Genomic DNA, 15,306 nt, shown 5'->3' on the forward strand with positions numbered 1-15,306 from the left:
ATCCGTCCTCCCTGGAGAGCGGCACAGAGAGCTCAATCCTTTCAGTTTATCGGAGATTGAGAAGTGACTTGACTAGAGCAGATAAAAGCCTTTGTGGGGAGACAATAGCAGGTACTAAAGGCCTCGTTAATCTGGGCGGAAAAAAAAGAGAGACAGCCCAATGACTGCAAGATGAAGCCAGAGAAATTCAAATGAGAAATTAGGCCCAAAGACCTGACTCACTGCAATGTGATTAAACACTACAATCTGCTCAAATTCTCTAGCTCCAGACACTTTCAGTGCTTTATGAAAGGGCTGCTTAAACAACAAAATTGACTTTAACCCAGAACCAAGATCAGCCTTAACTTGATAAGCCTGGCTTTACTGTCCTCCTGCTCAGTACCCAAAAGTCTCCCAAAGTCTTCCCTTTTACCACGTTCTGCACAGAACTTTGACTACCACATCTCCTGGGCAATGAATTTATGATCCCTTTAACTGCCTGAAAAGAACTTACAGCCCTTTTAATAATACTTTACATCTCTCCAGGGTTTTCCCTTTAAGGATCTCAAAGAGCTCTGCAAATAACTATTATTCCTTATGTTCCCACACCTGGTATTCCTTTCCATCACACAGGTCTGGGAAGAGGCTGAGATGACAGGATTTGCTCTGTGTTGTACATGGTATCAGCTGGGTTTTGATACTAGATGAGAACATGGAGACATTTTCCATCCCTGCTCTGCTTCTTTTGCCTCCAACACCCACCCATCCATCAACTGGGTGGAAATTTTGATTTAAAATTAGGCAGAGATGCCTTTGGACAAAGCAGCAACAGAGTTTTGAAACACTGTTAGAAAGGAACACCTTCATTTTTCATTTTAAGTCAGAACATGACTTTTATACTATTATCTTCTCAAGGCAAAACTGGAAAGAAATATTGCAGTCGCCCCCAAACAATGTTTCTTCCCAAAAATTGCATTTCACAGGAAAAAGGAGCACTGGATTTTAATTCAGAGTGAAGAAGCAGACATCCCCTGCTTGGATGGGTACTGCAGGCAGAGGAACAGACAGAGAAGTCAGCAAATAGGTCAGTAGGTAAACAGGGGATGGATTATACTGTAAATGGATTAATAAATATGCAAGTAGAAGAAGCAGAGGTGCCTTTCCATTCCCCTCCCCTCCCTTCCCACCACGAGAGTCTGTAATGAATTAGGGGGAAGCGCTGCTGAGGTGTCAGAACAATTTCTATTAAAGGTAATTTTCTAATGAAAAGGTTATAAGAGACTGTGTCAGAGCTAATCAAAATTCAATCTCCCCGTCACCAAACAGCACAATCCTGCTCCAGCAACTCTGCCTTGGTGGGTTGTACAGAGAGAGGAAGTGCAGCCCCATTCCAGAGCTCCCATGATCCTCACCAGAGCACAGGGAGAAGGAATATTTCACTCCTCAGCAAGCCATGCCCTCTCAGGGATGAGTTTTTCCATGCCTCCAGCATTTCCCTTAAATTATTCTTCTCATTCCTTACTGTCCCTCCTTCCCTCCCACCCTTCCTCTGCTCCCTGTCTTCCCCAAGCCACCAGAGAGGATTGGAGACAGGATTACTTATTGATAGCAACAGCCACCCTCCTAAATCCAGTCAGGGCTGCTGGCTAATCCCTTTAATGAGTTGGTTTAGCCCTGGCAGCCGAGTTAACCTGCATGTTCAACTCCCCGGCTCTCCTTTCTTCCCCTCCCAGCTCTCCCTTCACCCTCTCCCTGCTGCTGAGCAGAAGCTGCAGACCAGGAGATTGTCCTCACCCCTAAAGCATTTTTTATTTAATATTTTAAATTCTTTAGCACTATGGAAAACAACCTCAGAGAGCCCCAAACTTACATCTCTCCAGCATCAAGAGCTGGAATAGGATAGGTGGGAAGATCCACTTCCCTCTCCATCAAATACCATTTGAGAAATGCTATTGTGACATCCAAGAAGACAATCTGGAAAGGTGCTGCCTGTTTCCCATCCAGTTTGTGTTTCCCTGCCATCCTTGCTGGCAGGAATAAAGGTTTTTCCCCTCCCTTTCCTTATTAAGATAAAACTGTCACCAGCTTCCCCATTCCACTGGTTTGTTGGGACTTTCAAAGCCTGAAACTGTATTAAATATTCAGTCTACTCCTTTTGGCTACGTTTCAGAGCCTGTATCCCTCCCTTTAATTGCTCTGTCAAGAATAGATGAAAGTTTGATACCAAGGCTTTGACTGGGAAAATCTCAAACACTTTGGGCTCTGCTGTTTTATTTATTTAAAGAGGAAATATCGGGAATACTCTGCTTAAATTAGGCCCTATGCAATTGCTAGGGACTTCTTTTCTCATTTGTTCTTTTATGCATCCTTCCACTAACTCCTTTCTCTGCTATTTTCTGATATGCTGAATTAAATGCATGGGCTCTCCTTTATCTTTCTCTCCCTCTCTTCTGTCACCAAGTGCACAGCTCCTCAAACACCTCTTCTAGAGCAGTACCCTGCCCTATAATCTCCCAGGAATGCAGATGGAGATTTCCATCCAAGGAGAAACCTCCCCAGGGCATTGCTCCACCAGCAAGGTGGCAGAAAGCAGAATTTGGAGAGAACTTGGCTGCCAGAGATGAAACAACCACAGCATCCTCTGCACGGCTTCAAAGGCTCCTCTGATTCATATGCACCCAACAGAAGCTCCTTAATCTGCACCGCATCAGTTCACTCCTAGGCCCACCTCGCTGAACAGGCTGAGCCCTCAGCCTGTACCCAGGGCTCTTTCCCTCTTTTTGCCTCTCCTGAGCATCTTTGTTCTTGCTCTGAGCACTGCTCACTCCCCCTGCAGCTTTCCACGCACAAATTCAGCTCACTCCTGTTGCAGGCTGGAAGGAGAATTTTGTTTGTTTGGGTTTTTTTCCTTTGCTTTTTCCTTCCCTACCCATAGCTGCTTCTCAGGAGAGGGTGGGTGAGCACATCTGTGCCAGGATCAGGGGGCAAGGGCAGCCCCCATCCCAGGGTGGCAAACAGCAGCCGCTCCAGCTGTGGTGCCTTCCTGCTTCCTTTGATGTAATTAACATCCCTTCGTCACCGCCTGCAATCACCCGGTCTCCGCTTTAATCATCCTCTCCCAGCAATGAGCATTCCTTGTCATTAGGGCCTTAAAAACCTCCATTATAAACATGTAAATGGGATGCATCGAGGAGGGAAATATTTTACTACTCCAATTTCCTGTTGTGCCATTGCCAGCAAGTCGTGATATTATTACTGAGCATCTCCAAGCTGCAACAGCAGCTACAGGACCAGACCCACACTGTGCTTGAAACCAGCATCTGACAATGCATCAGTATCCAGGTTTTCCAGGTTTTTCCTTTGAGGAAAGAGTGGAGATAGATAGAGGAAAGCAAAGGAGAACCTGATCCGCTTCGCTGACCCAACTGGAAGCACAGTCTCGAGGTAAAAGCAGGAATCTGAGCCCCGTTTATAGTACAGAAAGTGAAATCTTAGTTTCTCTGGCAGCATCATTTAAGGATTTTGACCTCCTCAGATTTTCCTGCATTAATGGCATCTGAGCTCTGGCCCAGCAGGTCTCCTCATCAGCTGGTACATACCACAGGCACTTGGATCTGCTGGATTCTGTCAGCTTCCTTCCCAATTCTGGCCAGGCACTGTCTGCCCTTCTCTCAGGAAAAGCAGGGGCTTGTATTGCACAGGGATACTGGCCTCTCCTTCCCTTCTCCACACACTTCACACAAGAAAACCTCGCCCTGTCCCCCTGCACAACCTCTCTCCCTCCGAGGCAGCAGCCAGGTGCTGCCAAGGCCCCTTCAAACAGGAATTGCTCCCCTCAGTAACATTTACAATGCAGATGCCGGTTGTGTTTGCAGGCACACAGGCTTAGGGGGATGTGCAGGGGAGAATTTGTCCTCCATCTCCAAAAAAGCTGCGTGAAGCCCATGTTACCATTTTCCGTCCTTTTCCCTCCTGTGTTTGTGTTTGTTGTAGGGTACAAGGGACACTCGATCCCATCTCTCCAGACAGGTTTTCCGCCTCATGCATACTAAGGCCTCTGCAAGCAGAACCCACTGAATACACACAAAATATTCCTCCCCAAGTTGCCTAACAAACCCCTAAAGGCAGAACCTGCAGCCAAGGTGCAGAGGAGAGATAGCAAATCAGGCACTACAGTGCTTTCAACTCCAATTTCCTTGTCCTACCTCCTGATAAGATGGTGCTGAGACCTCTTCCATTTCTCAGTTCCTCTCTAGCATGTGGATTTGGCACTCATGAACTTTTTAATTTCATAAACCACCGGTGCTTTGCTTTTCCTTTTGCACCCCTGTGCCTTCCTGGAGCTCTCTAAACCAGGTGCAGCCACCTGATAATTCCCTGTAATGCGATCACAGGGCCTCGGTGCCAGGACTGAACTGTGCTGAGCTACGGCCTGCACTCAAGGACACCACTGCTAATAAAAGAAGGGACTCAAAGTGCCCTGGAGCTTGAACCACATCACACAACCCCCCTGATTTTACTGCTCCTCACATTAACATCCACAGCATCCTCCTGGCTGACAAAACCTGCTTGCCTGCGTTTCCCAGGCTCCACACATCTCATCTCCAAGGATATTGATACAAAAATAAAAGCTTTTGGCTTGCTGATGAGTGGTTTATATCCTCTGTGCACCTGAGGAAAGGGCACACACTGCTGGTGCCTTCCTTGAGGAAAAATCCCACCTCCCCTTTTGGGCTCAAGTCATCAGGACCAGAACAAGGCAGTTGTGCTCACCCAGCTTAAGGGGGAAAGGCAGGGGAGTTAAAAGAGGTTAAACAGACTTATGAACACTCTCAGCCTTTTGTGCAAGACCCTGTGCTTAGGGCAGCCCACATCAGATTAAATCCTCTTTAAGAACTGCTCTGGCTTTGCCCCCGGACCTTTCTGTTTGTTCCCTTGGAGACAAGCCCTGAAAGCTTCTCTCAGAGCCCGGAGTGTTCTCATTTCCTGCCTCAGCTGCCATCCACACTGACCAGTGGCCAAGCTGGGGATGGACAGGGCAGGATATAACAAGGCAATGGACTCCTGCAGCAGAAATACTCCTGTGTTAGCAGCTTGCTCCTGCATGCAGACACAAATTGTGATCCACATGCTCAATCCCGCTCATCCTTGCACCAACCACCACCATGGCTGGTCAGGGCATTTCTGTTGAGATCAAAAGCGTGATCTGGATGTGCACAAACTGCTCAGGAGCCCTGGCACTGGGGCAGCTTGCAGGGAATGGTTGGTAGGGAAGTGGAATCTATAGGCGAACAAATCCACCTGCCCAGAGACCTGATGCAAAACTGTCCCATCCAAGCACAACTCAGGCAGAATTTAACACTCACATTTCCCTCTTTATGTCCCCATCCTATGGTCTTAAAGTAAAAGCAGCCTTTTCACAGTTCCCATTGACTGCAAGGGATAATCCATGCCTGCTTTTAAACACAGGATTGCCCTTCCCTGCTGTTTTCCCCAATCTTCCCTTCCTTTCTCCTCAATCAGAAATTAAAGTTCAATGGGACAAGTACTTCTCACTGCCCCTTGGTGCTCAAGTATCTGATAAAAGCTGAGTTTAAAGGCAATAGACACCCAGTTCTGTCTCTCTCTGGCCTCAGCTCAGGGGGTAGGAGTTATGATGCAGGATTAGGAATATTTAATAACAAGAGGAAGATTTGAAGCAGTTGTAGAGCTAAAACATCAAAATTGCAGCGCTAATTAGGGGTTTAAGGGAGGTTTACTCTTAAATGGTCATGAATGAACAGGGAGTGGATGAGGGCGGAGCAGAGAGATTCGTGTATGAGTGGGAATTAATAGTTGTAAAGATGAAATTTGGCTTTGTTTTGTGGTTAGGGCTGGGATATGATAAGTCTGCCATCAGACTCTGGATGATTTCAGCCTGTGCTGTGTAAGACTGGCCAATATTCTAAATTCCCTTTTGTTTCGCTTATTTGGGAGAAGATCCATCTATGGATGCGGAGATTAAAATGGCTTTTTTCCTTGTCACTTTGGGTGCTGATTTTAATCAGGGAGGGTTTTTTTTTCTTCCCCTTTCACAGCTCCATTTCTAAAGAAAAAAGAACAGCTCAGAGAGAAATTGGAGCTGCTCCCAGGACAAATGGGCCTGACTGGCAGTGCATAAAATTACCACTGTCTCTTCACCTTGCTTTCTACAATCCCTTTATTAACTAACTGAATCCGCAGTCATTCTCTCTTGCCCAGCTCATTCATTCTCTTTCTTTCTCCCTCTTTACTCTGAGCTAAAAGGTTCATTATCTCATGCTCCTGGACTAGTAATGCACCCAGATCATGGGGCAGAGCAATTACATGTCCTGCAAGTGTCCCCAAGCCTTGCTGGTGGCAGCAGGCACATCTGGCCCTGTGGGGCTCTGTTTTCTCATGGGGTGATGCACCTGGTTGGGTCTCAGGGGGTTTAATTTCCAGGATAAAGTGGAATCCTGCCTTCCCACGGCTCTGGCAGTGGCAGGCAGGAAGAGGAAACTGATGTTAATTATGGCAGAAGACTCAGCTAGCCCAGGATTTTGCCTCCAGCCAATGAGAAATCCCACAAGTTGCTTGTGGGGCTTAGCAAGCTCTTGCTCCTGCCCTGTGACATTGAACCCAACTCTCATGATCTGTTGTCTCATCCCTCCCCAGAGTCCTTCAGAGTCCTGCCATCACCTTCCTCATGACTGAGAAAGGGCCCAGTCCTGATTTCATCCTCTGAAAAAAGGCTCCAGACAAAAGCCCAGCTGTCAGTCAAAGCACACATCCAGGTTTCGGTTGCAGGAGGGTAATTAATTCCCATCCAAAGACCAGAGGAAAGGTGTATTTGTTTAATGACTGCATTAACAATTTGCTCTTCTGCTCAGTATGTGTTCTGGCATTCTATTAAGACTTTTTTTTTTTTTACTGGGGGTGGGGAACAAAGACTAATAAAATGTGCTAATGACAAGTAGCAGCTGATTGAAGAGGAGACTTAAAAGGGACAAGATGATTCTTGGGCTGGATTGAAAAAGACTCTGAACCCTCTGTGCACAAACTGGGGTGAGGAAGAGCTGACACCACTCCATTTCAAAAAGGTGATGGATTTCTGGCACTTAAATCTTGCTTATTATGGTCTACCTGTGGTGTGATGGGGTCTGAGGGAGACCAGTCCTCTCCCAGCAGGTGCTGTCTGACATTCCACCTTTTTTCCTTGCACTCCCTGGACCAGCTTCAACTCAAGGAAAGGGAGCAGTCCCACTTCCTTATTCAGAGGCTTTTCCTGCTCTCCTCATCCCTCCTTGCTTGTGCATTCAAGTCTGATGCTCCTGGGCCGCCTCTTGGCCACCAGACTTCATCCAGGATAAATTAAAATTTTTTACTTCCTTAATATTTTGTAGCTGGCACGACAATAAATAACTAAAATACCCGTGCTTTTGTTGCAGCAAATATTGTTTTACGGGAGATGGAGGCAGATATGACCCTCAATATACTGCCCTTCACTGTAGTTATTTTCTCTCCTCTCTATTATTTGGTGAAGCTTTCTAGAACCATTTATATTTTTCTGTATATCACTTTAAAATCAGAAAGAGCTTTAAAAAGTAAATTGCATTTTTCTCTCATCGCAGTGCCTTAGATTTCTTACTCTTCTCTTTGATTTTTCTTTTTTTTCCAAAGTAAATAAACAACAAAAATTTTTACAGCACTCTCAAGAGGTTATATTCTGGTCATTTCTCATGGTTGTTTTTCAGCGTTCAGTGACAATTATTACTAAAAAAGAACAATTTTTCCAGCCAGGACCTAAAGTGGGAGCAGTCATGTAAACCGTGATTTCTAAAGGATGAAGCAATCAGGCTGCATCCACCTGTTAGAGAATCCTGGGAACCTCGGTGACCTCGGATGCACTGAGGAGATTTGCACACGTTTTTTAACTTCTGCCCCTCCATGCACCCTCAGCTTAACTTGTACCTGCCAGACACAGAAGGAAGCACTCCAAACACCTTATTTCTGGCACTTCTCACAGTTTGGAGGTGTCATCCACTTCCTCAGCGTTCATCCAGGCAGCAGGAGGATGTTGCTGCAGGATGCTGAGCAGGCATCAGCCTCAGAAAAAGGAGGGCTCAGGGGTTGCTCAGCCTCTCAGTGCCTCATCTGGTTGTGGGAAACTTGGGGAATGAGCTGGAGTTTCTCCTGCTGGTCCTGCACAGAAACCACAGGCATTTTCTCAGCATAATCCAAAGCAGGGTGAGACCTACAGGGTAGCTCACCTTTCCTGTCTGGAGGCAGCCCTGAGTTTTAGAAAGATTGTCCCTTTGGTAACTTCCCCTCATCTCTCATTCCCTCCAAGTAGCTGCTACCATCTGTTCACACATCCAGGGGTTTTATTTGAAGTGGAAGTCTTTCACCATTCAAGGAGAGTCTGCCTCATGACACATGGCCCAGGCAACACCTCTGCTTTGATCAACGCCTCCTGCAAGTTCCAGCTGTGTCCCCATCACGAGCTCCAGCTCCTCACAATGAAACACCTCACCAGGCTGCAGGGACTCTCTCAGCACAAAAACAAGCCATGCAAAGCAGAAAGCCTTGTCATTGTGCTTTGTGCCTTGGGATTCACTGAAATCATGAACAGAAGGGCCTCAGGGACAAAATGCCACTCAACGAGCTCTTTGCTGTCTAATCTGAAGAGCTCCAAATGGGGAAAAGCAGGAGGTGGAGTAGCAACAGGTCAGGGAACAGTCTATCCACTTAAAAACCACTTGGATTTCAAAGCAAGAAGCATCAAGGACTTTCTTGCCCACTTGGTGATGTCAGTTCCCAAAGGAGACAGCAGGAAGTGGCTCCTTGGATGACCACACGGTGAATTCAGATGAAAACTCAGCGTGGGCCTACAGGACAGTGGCTGCTTATGTGTGGACACTTCTGTCCTTGCAAAATAGGAGGAGGTGGCCAGCAAACCTCACTTGGGGGCTCTCGGTTCTGCACTGAAGGATGCTCGGAGTTTGTCAAAAGCCCTCAGGAGGAATCATACCCTGAAGAGAAACTCTGGAGCTCTCCTTGCTTTTCCTCTGTCTGGTCTGAGTTTGGAACGGCCGCCCCATCACTGCTGGTGACAGGCGTGTGATAACATTGCCATTTCATTAGCAGGGTATTGTTCAGGAGATTGATGGCTGGCAAGCTAAGAAAAATTGCATCTCCCTCTGCAGCTGCCTGTCTCAGAGACAGCATTCATCACAAAAGGAAGGAAAACATACAGGAGTAAGAACCTGATGCATTGGCATTCCACCGAAATCAGCTGTCTGCGGGTGAGGACCCTGAAGTCTGGGAATCTTCCCTTTGCTGTTCCAACCCCAGGAGAAGGAGAGAATGTGAGTGTTGGGACCAGTCTGAACCCACAGAGGCCTCACCTCTCCTCTGTGCTCAGGAATTGTTATTATTAAACAGACAGTTCCAAAGCAAAGCAAATATTGACATTAAGTAAGAAAGTAAATGCCATTGTGCTTCTGGGTGCTGGAAGAGAGGAGAGAGATGATGAGGAGCAGAAGGAAATGAGGCTCTAGAAAGATTTAGAGAGGCTTAGGTTTGCTCCCCAGCCTTCTCAGCATCTACACACTCTCCTTTTGCTGGGATTTGGGGCTTTCTGCTGGAGACAGGAACACTGCAGGTGCAGAGGAAGGGCACACTGTAGTGCCATGGGCTTGTGACAAAAAAAATACTCAGCTCATGTTGAAGCTGCAGCCTATCCTGCCACTTCTGGAATACCATCCCCATTTTGTCTGGCCCTCTCCATCCTCTTGCAGGCAGCTTCTGACATGGGAGGCCTGCGAGAGCTCCCAGTGTGATGAACAAAAACCACCTCACGCCTGTACACAAAAAATTAAAACCTCATTTGTGTCTGTGGAGAGAACAAACCACAGCTAATTAAATCCCCTCACAATAGGACGTTACACAAATGAGAACCATCCCCTTCAAAGCACAGCTGGGGACAAGCACAGCCATTCGTGCTGTGCCCCTCCGGAGTCAGGGGGTGACAAGTCTTTCATGGCACAGGTGGGAGGGAGCTCCCTCACGCCCCGGCAGATGAGCCAAGAAAGATTTGATTTGATTTTGCCAGGGAAAAAACACACACAGACACACAGACACACAGAGCCACGCAGCAGGAACGCTCTCCTGCTGCCTCCCCGGGGAGCAGCGGGGCTCTCAGCCACTGCTCCCGCTGAGGGATGGGGAGTTCCCTGTTTGCAGCAGGGAGGGGACACTCAGGCACTGCCAGCGTGGCCGTGGGCTCTGTCCTGCCCTCTGTCACACATGATGTGCAGGAGCCCGGCAGGGAGAATTTATTATGGTCTAACATCCGTGCCAGTGAAACCATACCCATCTCCAAGGCTTGAATAACATCTCTTGCTATTGTGCAGGACCTCCTCGCCAGCATCACACATCCTTAGGGAATGGAGTTGTGACCTGCTTTTCTCTTTTGTCCTGGTTTTTTTTCCAGACAGAGAGATGAGAAGCACAGAGAAATCTAAATGACAAAACTGGGGCCAGGAAGCACATCTGCACCAGTGCCAACCAGCACCCAAATCTGATCACAGAATCATGGAATCATTAAGTTTGGAAAAGGCCTCCAAGATCATCGAGTCCAACCTGTGGCAGATCACTGAGTGCCACATCCAGTTGTTCCTTGGTTACCTCCAGGGATGGGGACTCCAAACCTCCCTGGGCAGCCCCTTTCAGTGCCTGACCACCATTTCCATGAAGAAATTCTTCCTGACTGCTTCCCGAATTCTTCCTGATGGTCCATGACAGGCCCCTGACAGTCTCCCTTACCCAAAGGCAATCAGGTGAGCAGAGCCATGTCACACACCAAAGGAGAAGTCCCCAAACTGCTGGGGACAGATTACCAAGTGTCTCACAACTTCCCACACTGTTTATTTTTCACCCTACTAGCAGGTGTAATTTCAAACTGTGCAAGGTGCCTGCTCACAGCTCTGGCTTTGCAGTAGAGGGTATTTAAAAGTCAAAGAGTGGTTGGGAAAAGATCTGTTTTGTATTAAAAAGATGAAGTTCATTCAGCTGAGCTCAGTCTGGACTCCTTAAGCAGGAGGACAAGGGCTCCTTCACCATCTGCATCCACACAAGGTCAGCCTTTGTGTTTTGGCTGGGGTTTTTTTGCAATATCAATTAACTTTTTTTTCTGAACAAAATGTAGAGTGGCAGGTTTTTTTCATTTTAGAAGTGTTGAAATGATATGATTCACCAGTATCTTTCATTCTTTCCTACAGATATACTCATTGTCATGTTTCTTGCAGAAATTGACTTATTTATGGAAGAGTTTCCTGCAAAGAACTTCAGTTTCATTAAAGCAGTTTTGTGATGAGGAAGCAGATAATCAGAGAGTACCTGACCTTACCTAGTGTGTCTCATCTTCCCTCGTTAGTACTGAGGAATTTTCTGACACAGTGGCAGAAGTGGGAGGGCTGGATTCCTGTGTTTGCCATGATTCCGGACCAGGAGTCAGGAGTAATCAGGGAGACAGGACCCCGACCTAGACGAGGAAGGAAGCAAGAGAGAATTTTAACACCTTTCCTCTGCCTCTCCTCTGTCTGCAGTGATTTTGCAGTGGTTTGCATGAGACTTTTTGATCCCTGGGGGAACAACTGTCATGCCCTTCAAGTCTGTGATTTGAAAGGGTCCAGAAGTGCAAAGAGGAGACAAGGCAAAGACAAGACTTCATCTGGTTCTGATGCAGTCAAACCAAGCCATTCATGCATTGCAGCTTCTATCAGCACTCGTGGCCACACGGAACCCAATCCACCAGCACTGACACCTGGTGAGTGTATGACCAGTGCATTTTCTCCATAGAAAGTCCTGGAATATTCTGGGGAAAAAATGCTCTGCCGTCTACAACTGCCCTTAAGTATCCATAGTGCTGTCTCCCCTTAATGCTTTCCCTAGAAGCACTCCTAAAGCCAGAAGTCTGGCAGAAAGGGAGAGAAAAAAACCTGAGGAACCAAATGAATGCAGATGATAGAGAGAGGCTGCGAGGGAGGCAGAGCCTCGAATGGCTGAATTCACTCTCAGCGCTGAAGCCAGCTCTGCATTGGCTCAGGGGAGGGGACTGTTCTGTGTCGTTTTGCATTGAGTGTTGGTGGGATTTTAAGGTTTTCATCCTGGTTTGACACCAGTTCTGCCGTTTCCAGACTGGCTGATTTGTGGCAGGAATCCCAGAGGCTGTGCTGAACTGCCTCTCCTCACCCATCTTGTCTTGCTCCTGAGGGCAGCTTAACTAACTCACCTGAAAGATTATTTATTTGGCAGTAAAAGCCACAAATAAAACACAGCCGCCTAATGAAGACAACTTGGTGAGTCTGGCCCATTTTTAATTTTAATGTTGCATGTAATCTCCATTCTGGTCTGTGGACTTGTCAGTGGTTTTACAGCTCCTGATTATATGAGTGCGGCAGGCAGAGACAGCTCAGTGGAAGAGCTGGGAAAGCAGCATTAACAAGAGCCCCCGGGGAATCCAGCCAGGGAGCTGAGGAATTGTCTGCACCATCATTGCGCTGACAGAAAGCACAGGCTGAGCAAGCACTCCATGGTGGTGTCCTTTTCACAACCTACCTGGCTGCTTGTTTATAGGTAGCCAAACAGCTCTGGGCCTGAAACACGAGGGAAGAGGAGACTCCTGCATCGCCATCCATGGAGAGAGGGACACTCCACTGTGTGCTACAGACAGGCAACTCTTACAGAAATAAAGTGGATACCAGGGATTTGCCCGTGGGTACAGAAAGCAGGGTCAAGCCTGTAGCCAACTTTGGGATCTTTGGACTATCTACCACTGCTCAACTCCTTATCCCCAAGGCTGTCTCAGCCAGTGAAGGATCCCATCAATAACAAGCGAGCCAGCCTCCTCTCCAGAGCACTGTCCTGCCAATAAAGCCCTCCAGAGTCATTCACCTCCTCCCACTGGACAGGCCTGGTGCTAACCAGCCTACAGATTGGAGAGTAAATCTATTCCGAGCCTAAGGATTTTCTGACAGAAAGATGGATCCTGAGACAGCAGTTTCCTTCCCAGCATGAATAGAGGCAAACACAAAAGGCCAGGCACATTAAAACTGGGCACAGATCCTGTTTGGAGCCCCATGTCCTCAGCTGTCCTTCATGGCTTTCTCTCCTGCCTGCAGGAGCCTCAGGCTCGCTCCTTCCATTGTGCCATGAGGGATGCTCTCATGCACCATGCAGCGAGCACATCGGCCTCTGTTGTTGGAAGAGAATGCACCAAGGGATGCCTGGAGAGCACAGAGGCTGTTGGGATTGCCTCCACTGCAGGCTGAGGGAGCTGGATGCTGTCTCACAGCTGGGGACCTGGAAGGGAAATGTGGGCTTTGCTCCATGGGCAGTTCTGGCAGCCCAGGATCAGGGATGAAGCAGTCGGCAGAGCAGCACATGGAGCTCCACTACTCTCCTGGATGCTGCGGTGGTTGGCAGGAGCATTCACAGCCCTGAAAGGTTTGCATCCCTCATAACCAAGGCAGGAGGTACTGCAGCCTTTATGGATAGGAGAATTGGGACCAGGAGGAATTATACAACTGACATACAGGCAGCCTGTGGCAGATCTCAGAGTTTTATTCCAGCCTCTCCTAGGACTCAGAAGAAGTTTAATCAAGGCTGCATCCTTTCTCTTTACAATCATGTAAATCTGGAGCAACTCCCCTGGAATTACTCTGTCCTTACCTGCCCAGAGCCTGCCCTAAGGTGGTGAGCTTTGGGCTGCACTCAGAGCCAGGACTCACAGGCAGGCAGAACTTGGGAAGGTGGCCACAGACGATGCTTCAGACCCTGCAGTTCCCCAGCCCAGGCCTGCAGACTCTTCCCTGATGCTGGGCCCCTTTTCCTCCTGGGGAAATGGTACTGCAGTGCAAAGAGTGCTTGGATAAAGTCCACAGGCACCGACCCCCAGTGAGAAAGGAGGGGTCTCATCCCCTGGCTCCCCTCCAGGGAGCAGCATGTCAGCCACACAAGATGCTTGTCGAATGAAGTGCAGAAACTGCCACCAGCTGTGGAGCTGGTGAAAACTGGCCCAGCCATTGACAAATCTTCCTCTGGAGACGGCTGACTCAGAACTGCTCTGCCTCCCGGGTGTCTCCTGTCGTGCAGGCCCTGTCACTGCTGTGTCTCAGAATTAGCCAGGAGGGTTTTCTGCCTTCTGACTTTGACCTTCTAAGGATGTTCAGCATCTTTCAGCATCTGGCCCATCAGGGATGTGACATGCTCCACAGCTGTGCAGGGCAGCAGGCACAGGCTTCCCAGAGCAACAGAGAGCTCATTCTTCCTCCTTGCTTCCCATCTCTTTCCAGGGACTAAAGCAGATGGGCTGCATGGCTCCTTCGGCTCCCAGCAGGGACACTGGGGCAGCACACAACAGTGTACCCAGGTGACCAGGAATCTCTTCCTACCTTTAGCTCCTCCACCATGCTGTTGGGAAGCACCTTCCTGCCACTGCCACCCTTGGCTCTGCAGCCAAACCACTGGCAGGAGTCTCCATGGGTAATAAGCATTCCACTACAAAGCCAGGTAAACCTCCCACTGCCCGCAGGGAGGGATGTGTCTCTCTCAGGTGCTGGATCACTGATTCCCAGTGCTGCCTAGTTCAGTCCCTGGACACATTTATCTGTCTCCAGCCACAATGAAAATTGCTGTGCACATCAGGGGCTCACCAACCTGGGCTGCAGTTTGGCTTCGTCCCAATTCCCGATGCTACCCTGCTGGCTGGGCTTCCCAAGGGGCAAGGAAGAGGCTTGTCTGTCTTCACAGGTAATTAAATCTGGATTAGAACATGATCTGACTGGAATCCAGCCTGGGGAAAATTGTAAAGGGCTTCCCAGAGGTGAAGCTCTACAGCCAGAGTCCAGGAAGTGCTGTGCCCTTCCTCTGTCTCCTGAAAGAAAGGGGGTAGTGAAAACCCCACAGAAGCTGCTTTGGGAACCTGGACAACACGACACTGCCCACCACAGGCAGCTCTCTGCTCCACCTGCAGGAATTGAGACACAGAGGCCTGACTCCTGTAAAACCAAGTTTAATCCTTAGATCTCCCTAAAATTTCACATGCTTGGCTTTGCAGGGCTCTCAGGAGGGAGGTTGCAATCTGGATACCCACAGCACCCCCGCCCATGATCAGCTTCCTCCTGGCTGCTGCATAACGGTCCTGAAAACACAGAACCAATATGCAAATCTGACATTTAATTTGGACATAAGAGTTTAATGAGGCTGTGGAGATTCTGCCACTTGCAGCCTCCACATCCTGCAACCTGCAGTCACATTCCCTTA

The sequence above is a fragment of the Corvus hawaiiensis genome, chromosome 25 (genome assembly GCF_020740725.1).
Source record: "Corvus hawaiiensis isolate bCorHaw1 chromosome 25, bCorHaw1.pri.cur, whole genome shotgun sequence".
NCBI classification, from domain to species: domain Eukaryota; kingdom Metazoa; phylum Chordata; class Aves; order Passeriformes; family Corvidae; genus Corvus; species Corvus hawaiiensis.